The sequence below is a fragment of the Pinus tabuliformis genome, chromosome 9 (assembly GCF_031772625.1).
Source record: "Pinus tabuliformis cultivar Carrire ecotype Pingquan chromosome 9, CPIR1, whole genome shotgun sequence".
NCBI lineage: Eukaryota > Viridiplantae > Streptophyta > Pinopsida > Pinales > Pinaceae > Pinus > Pinus tabuliformis.
In genome coordinates, this window is record NC_142307.1 from 1,990,419,307 (window position 1) to 1,990,427,541 (window position 8,235).

Genomic DNA, 8,235 nt, shown 5'->3' on the forward strand with positions numbered 1-8,235 from the left:
TTCGGGGCATTGCATAGTGTTTTGTTGGTTGTTAAGAGATTTTTTTATCTGATTACTATTAACCTAAGAGGATGACATACCTATGAGTTTCTATGGGTCAATAATTTCTTAATGGCCTCATTAAAATGAAATGAACAAGTCCATGTCTTATTTATTATGTTGACAATGTTTGTCATTGTTAAGATCACGAAGGATAGCATAAGGTATATATATATATATATATATATATATATATATATATATATATATATGAAGGGTGAATGCTTCAGGAAGATCCTTGATGAAATATTTGGAGGGATAACTCTTGTTGAAATATTAGAAGAGATAGTTCCAAAGTAGGCCATATGATGACCTTAAGGGAGATGGGTTGAATCCTAGAGCATGCTCAAATGTTCGCAAAACCACCGTAGTCAAGGTGTAGATTAAGTCTTTGTAAGCATGACGTATAACATATATCAAGCGCCACCCCACTATGGATTAGCTCTTGATGTTTTCAACCTCCAGACCATACACCCTTCCCTCATGATCAAGGCCTTAGAATCATGGACCTCGGTGTTTTGGAACCAAGTCTCTCACGCCTCCTTTGGAAACCTCTGAGATCATTTTCGCTAAGAAAAACCTCTAAGAATTTGTTTCGAGGCAGGAAATGGGTTCCTATCATCTATCATTCTTAGACTATGTCACCGCACCCTAACTCGTCAAACACCAAGAAAGAAAGTAATATTGTTACCTAATTGAAGCATTTTCTGTCATTGCAGACAAAAATAAAAATCTTAGCGATTAAGAATTTAGTCTCTCATAGTTTCTTCAGAGTTTTCTTTGAGATATGCTCTCGTTGAGGTGAGTTTCCTCCAAGATGACGTGGCAGAAGTGGGATCGAGAACATATTTCTCCAAAAAGAAGTTTTCATCAAGATGGAGTTTCACCAAGATGGAGTTTCACCGAGAAAGAGTTGTCGTTGAGATGGAGTTTTGTTGAGATAGAGTTCTCTTCGAGATGCAGTTTTTCCAAGATGGATTTAATGTTGAGAGGGAGTTTTCACCGAGAAGGAGTTTTCTCCAATGTGGAGTTTTCATCAAGAAGGAATTTTCACCAAGATGGTTTTTTGAGATGGATATCTTCGGGTGATGTGCACAAATATCAATATCGGTGATTTCATAACTTATTCTCTCAGATTTTCTTCTGAGGGGTTTCCTTCGAGTGGGTCTCTCCCAAGAATGGGTTATGTTATTGATCAAACATCATCAATCATGTCATTTAATGAGGACTATCGGATGGCGAATGGAAAAGGGATATATATATATATATATATATATATATACTGGTAATAACCCATGACGGGTTATAAGTGGTCAACATGAATGGGTCGACAAATAATACATGAATGCCAAGTGGCAGTGAGGAAGTTGGATGGAAAAAACCACATGGGCGCCACATGGGACCATGTGGATACCACATGGTAGGTTGATGACATGGCACTACTAACTTTCTAAACTTTAATTAGTCATATCTTTCGATCTAGAGATCAGGTCAAGATAAAATTTATATCATTGGAACCATCTCAATGAGGCAAACACAACGATGTCATCCATTTAAAGTTTTGAGGAAGTCAAAAAAGATCAAAATTTTTAGACCCCATTTCGATAGCACTACCTTGGATCTTGGGTCAACATAGTGACTACCTCCTTCTAACATATGTTTGGGGTGGGATTAGGAGGGGGTGTGTTACACTTTGAGACCTATCATGAATACTATAGGTGGGCCCACTTATCTTCTTTCCAAGCAGTCAGCACAAAAGCTTACCCCCTGGTGGGCCTCAACAAATCTTACGTTAAGGATTCTTATTCATTTTTGAATGAGATTAAGATATCAAACTCAATCCCTCTGACATTGTAGTAAGATTTGATATTGTTTCTAAGTTCATGAAGATCTCCATTAATGAATTCATTGATAATATTAACCGCTTAATTTATTCTCAAACGACTAAGTTAGGTGGGTTATGCTTGAATTCCACCTTATTCGGTTTTTAGGGTGAATTCTATGAGAAAACATGTGGGGTTGCCATGGGCTCTCCTCTCTCCTCTATTGTAGCAAACCTTTTTATGGATGACTTCGAAACCAAAGCCTTGGCTTCTTCACCATTCTGTCATAAGCTTATGAAAATATTTATTGAGATTCTTTTATTATTTGGCCCCATGGTCATGATAAATTAGAAGTATTCAAGCAACATCTAAATGATCAGTCTAATTTTATCAAGTTTACTATGGAGGTCGAGGTTAATAGAAACCTATCATTCCTCGATGTCATGATATCTAAGAATGTGGATGGTTCTATTTCGCAACAGGTGTTCCATAAAAACACTCACACAAAATAATACCTTCACATTGAGTCTTATCATTATCCGACCCAAAAATTTGGCATGTTAAACACCTTAGCCACCAGGGCGTTAAGTATTTCTAATTAGAACCATCTTAATGAGGAAAACGCCCACCTCCTTGATTTTTTATGAAAATGGTTATAATAAATACCAAGGCATCAAATCCTTCCAAAAATCTAGCAAGGGTCTTAGATCAAAGAGCGACGTTAGTGATCATGTCTCTAGTGTTCAACTACCCTTTATCTAGGGAAACGCATATAGTATTACTCACATTTTAAGGAAGAATCGGGTTTCTACTACCTTCAAACCCTTGAGTACCATTCATAATATCTTGAGGTCAGTGAAAGATCCCATTAACCCTTAAAACATGAAAGGTGTTTACTTAATACCATGTTTGTGTTGGGTTCCCTATGTTGGTGAGATAGGCAGGTCCATTAAGTTGAGGATTTAAGAATATGTGGCAGACATTGGTCTCATTCTTCAACTATTACTGACCACATTGAGAAAACTAAATACCATATTTGCATTGAATACTACAGGGTCCTTGCCAAAACTAAACATTATCATCATAGGAAATTTAGAGAAGGCAGTGAGATTGAAAAGCACTCGGGCTATCTAAATAGAGATTACAACTAGAAAATCAATACGAATTGGATTCCTACCCTTAATTCAGAATTTGCTTCATCCTAAGGCCCTCTCTTTTCCTTTTCCACTTCTTGGTTTTCTTCATTTTTTCAAGATTGATCATTTATTTTCTGATTTTTCTCTAATCTCTCTGTAATTTCAGTTGATCCTTAAGTCTCCTCTCTTGTATTTCTCCTTTTAACTTTTTTTTTTTACAGTAATCCTCTCCTTATCCCCCAAATGATATTAAATTTATTCTTTTGGTCATCACCTTGCATTTTTTTGTTTCTTTTTCTTATGCTATTAGTTTACAATCTTATAATTTTGAATATAAATATTATTATATTTCTTAAATTTATTTATATTTCCTATGTGGCATAGAATAGATGGTGATAGGGTGTATTGTTAAGGCACCTTGTGATATGAAGGTCACCGGTTCGAAACTCTATAAGAAAAAATCTAGCCATGTTAAGGGATGGTGTGGCCCAAACCTGTTGAAAAGTGTGCAACAAGAAATGCTTCTTGAGAATGCAACAAGATGATGGAGCTTAGTGGAAAGGAGTCGCCTTCACTAAGTGGGCCCGCAGGAAAATTATGGCGCAAAGTCTATTTTTGGATCACAGCAGGAGTGATCACAGCAGGAGTGATCACAGCAGGAGTGATCACAGTAGGAGTGATCACAGCAGGAGTGATCAGAGTCTATTTTTAGACTGCTAGTCAAAAATAGAAAAGTCAAATATTATTGTCTCATAATAATATTTAGACTATAAACTTTATCTTATTCTCTTGGAGCACTTCAGTTTGAGCTACAGATGTGGCACATGCAACTGTCAGAAGGAAATATGCTTTCTTTATGAGTCAGTTGAGTTATTGCATGCAGGACATCAGTTAGAACTCATGCATGTGAGTTTTGTGGAGTTGGATGAGCAGTTAATGGAGTTGTGTTCAGTTTGACTTAGTTGAACTAGTTGTATTTAGTCTAACTGATCAATAGACTAAGTGATGAGTTGTGTGAATTAGTTATTAATTAATTCACTAATTCTTAACTCATAATAAAACTGAAGAATACATCAGTTAACTCAGTGCATGTACAGTTCAGTGGAGACAGGTGTTAGAGGTTGAGATTGCTATCAGTTGTGCATGAGATTGTGCACATGCATGGGATTGAGTTATGCCAATGATCTCTGCGCAGTGTGGGCCAATACCAAGTGAAATATATCTTGTGCTCACATGATTTACAGTGTGGGTGACTTTCACAAGGTCAATAGGAGTTTGGATCAGCCATTCTCATTCATTCTCTTGCAGGATTATGCAGTGGAGGCAGGCAAAGCAGCGGGGGAGATTTGGAGATCAAATCTGAGCTAGTTTTGTGTGTAACAGGTGGAGATAGTGCTGGATACTTGAGAGGAGTATTGTACTATGTTTGTTACATGTTCTCAATCAATATAATATACAGATAGTTGGGGTTTTTAGCGAGATTCTTTCCCCTGGAAAATACTGTGTTGATATGTGTGATTGATGCTTCTATGTGCGCATGTTATTGTTTCTGCTTCTGTAAATTGATGATCAACGTAGAGGAGGTTATGTATTATGCATGTATTCCGCAATAGTGTATAATCGGGATAATCTCTGTGAATATGTGTCATATTATTCAAAATTTCTACAAAACCAGGTGCGATCCCCAAGTGATTTTGATGGCTTAGATGCCCCTGGATTGTGGTTTCTCAAGCCAAAGGTTAAGTATGCAGTAATAATAATAATAATAATAATAATAATAATAATAATATTATTATTAACCCGTGGGACAACTTAATTGACAATTACAGTGTTATGAAGTATTATGTAAAGCAAGAGATTCAAAGTTCAAATGCCTTGTGAGTTAAGTCAACAAAGAAATATATATATATATATATATATATATATATATATATATATATATATATATATATATATTAATGCACGATTATTAATAATTTAATAACTTATTATTAATATTTTAGTTTATTATTAATATATCAATATATTAATAATTTTATTTATTCTTTCATACCAGCATAATTTTTTTATTATTTAATTATTTATACTAATTTGTATATTAATATATTTGTATTAATTATATACATTTTAATGTATTTGATTGGATTACATTTTAGTTATTTATATTAAGATATTGATATATTTTCTTAAGTTTTTATTTACTATTTTTCTTATTTCTAGTTTTTTTTTTTTTTACTTTTAAATTGAATATTTATTTGTCTTAATATTAATAAGATTTTTGAATTTTTAAAATTTTTCATCTAATATTTTTCATTTATTTATCCATTAAAATTTGATTAAATTCTCATTAATATTATAATAATAAACCACACTCACTGATTCAAAAATATTCTAATAAAATTACTCACATCACAAAAACCTAAACTCAAAAAAACTAATTTAATAATTAAAAAAATATCCCTTTACAATTTTATACCATATACCTTAACTATTAACTTTTTGAGATAGACATTGTTAAAATAGTTTTTCAAATTAAGTTTTTAAACCATATACCGTTATCATTAGTTTTTTCTCATAAACATTGTTGGATAATTTTTCCAATTGCTTATGGCAAGTACTTTATTGACTTTGTTTTGTGTGTCCCAACTTTGTTTGGTGTGTCCCTTTTGGTTAGGACTTGCTCATACAATTCTATTACAAATTATTATTAATAATAATATTAATTAAATAGTATTTTATTTGAATTTAAATTCGTTAGATTGAAATGATATTTTGATTCCATAATTTATGGTGCTCTCGAAAAGCTAATATATTCTTTTTACTTTTTCTTCGTAAGTGACAATTGAGCAATAAACACCAATCATTTTGTTTGGAATATTTCTACACCTTTACCTCCCATTCCACTTTTCCATTTGCCTTTTTTAACTTTAGGGTGCTTTCAAAAAACTTGTACATTGTTTTTTCCCTTTCCTATCAACCCCGTGGTTTTACTTTTGCTTTCCTAAGTGGAAAGTGATCGAATAAACCTCAATCATTTTGTTTATATTAATAAATATGTGCCACTATTTGAAATATATTAGATTTCCACTCCCCTTCCAACATTCACTATGCTTTTTATTTTATTTCAAGAGTGAATATTTCTTTAGGAATTTGACTTTATATAATATAATAGCTTTTGGATACTGATCCTTTTCCAAAATAACAGAGGGGTCTTTATCAAAGTATCTAGTGATTTAAAGTTGAGATCTAAGATATAACTTCTTTTTGACATCTTGGCATTCAATTAAAGAAAAGGTTGATTTATAAGGATATATGGTTTTGTTTTTTTAAATAATGTGATGAAATTAAATTGGTTTTAAATAAAATATAAGTGAGAGCTAATTTTATTATTTTAAATTTATTATATTTAAAAAATATGGAAAAAAATAAAAATATTCATAAAATATACATATATATTTTTTAGTTAAGTTAATTTTAGATTGAAAAATATTATATTAATTCAATAATTTATAATTAATTTTAGTTATATGAATGACAAAATTTTTGGTGTGTGTAATATTTTATTAAATATTTGTGTTTTGTTATTATTCATCACTTTAATATGAGGACTTTTAATCCAAATCTACTTCATTTTTTACAATTGTTGATTGCATCAACTTGATGATCTCCATCCAAAAATCAATTTCCATATGGGCAAAGATTTTAGTGTGTATAGTACTTCATACCTAATTGTGTCTCACAATTGTTGATGAATTTGGTGGGCATGGTACTTCATTGAGCACTCATGTCTCGCAGTTTGTTGTCACGTCAATTTGAAAACTTTCACCGACTCAAAGATGAGAGTTGATTACATCAATCCAAAATAACAAAGAATTTGGTGCATATATACATTGCAAACCACTCCTTCCTTCCTAATAATTGTTTATCACATTGGCCCATGAATTTACAACCTAAAACCAATATTACAATATATTCACATCAATATTTTGATGTGTGCAATATTTTATAAACCATCTATATTTTATTTTTGGTGATTATAACCATCTAAACACTTGCACTTGAAAGATACCATATAAATTATATTAAGTTCTATTATTTTACAATTATTAATCATGATATACATTTAAAAAAAGTACACTGAAACCATTGATACTTTCAAATGTATATAATACATCCAAAATCAAAATTTATAAAACAAAATCCTAAATTTTCAAAAAAGATCACACATAACTCACGACCATTTTCAATATAACATTATTACATATCTCACTTTTCTATTATATTTTTACTCTAGTGTCAATTTTCAATGCTAATCATTTTTAACTATTTCTTAAAAAATGATTGAACAAACAAATACACATCATCACTTTTATTCATAATTGGCTTAACATTTGTGTTATTTGTGTTATATCGAGTATGGACAAACGATACAAAAGTATACTTATACATAGAAATAAAAAGAATAACTTGCTAATAACTAGTAACTCTATTGCATTAATATAAATTTCATATATATGTATATATATAATTGATTTTGAAAAATTGAAAATTTCTTATTTATAAATATGTATTTTCAATCAAAATACCAAATCCTATTGAATAAAAACATAGATTTTTAACCAAATATATATATATATATATATATATATATATATATATATAGACTAAGGTCATCTGTATAAAGACCATTTTTATAATAAATTCGTAGATATAATATAAATTTAAGGTTAGGGTTTATGTTAAAGATTTTTTATTTTTCAAAGTTTTATTAGCAAAATTTTTTGATAACATTTCAAAAAAAAATTGTTGATTTCCTTTGATGATATACTTATTTATAGAAATCATAGGAAGACCACATTAAACAAACGGCTACAATTCTAAAAATTCTTGAAAGCAATCAATCATATGTAAAAAGATCCAAATGTGCTTTTGGGAAACAATGAGTGTTTGGGTCACATTTTTTCAAAGGAAAGAATTAAGGTGAACCATCAAAAGATGCAAGCAATTTTAAAATGGTCTATTCCTATGAAAATCAAGAGTCTTCTAGAATTTTTTTCGGTCTTACAAGATATTATTAATTTTTTTTTACTAATTATGTATGCATAGCAAATCCACACACATCTCTTGAAGAAAAATTCATTCTCTGGAATGATGAGGCTTCTTTGGAATTATATCTCTTTAAGGATGTTTTATCTTCTACATTAGTATTAGAAACATCTAATTTTGGTAAAACAATC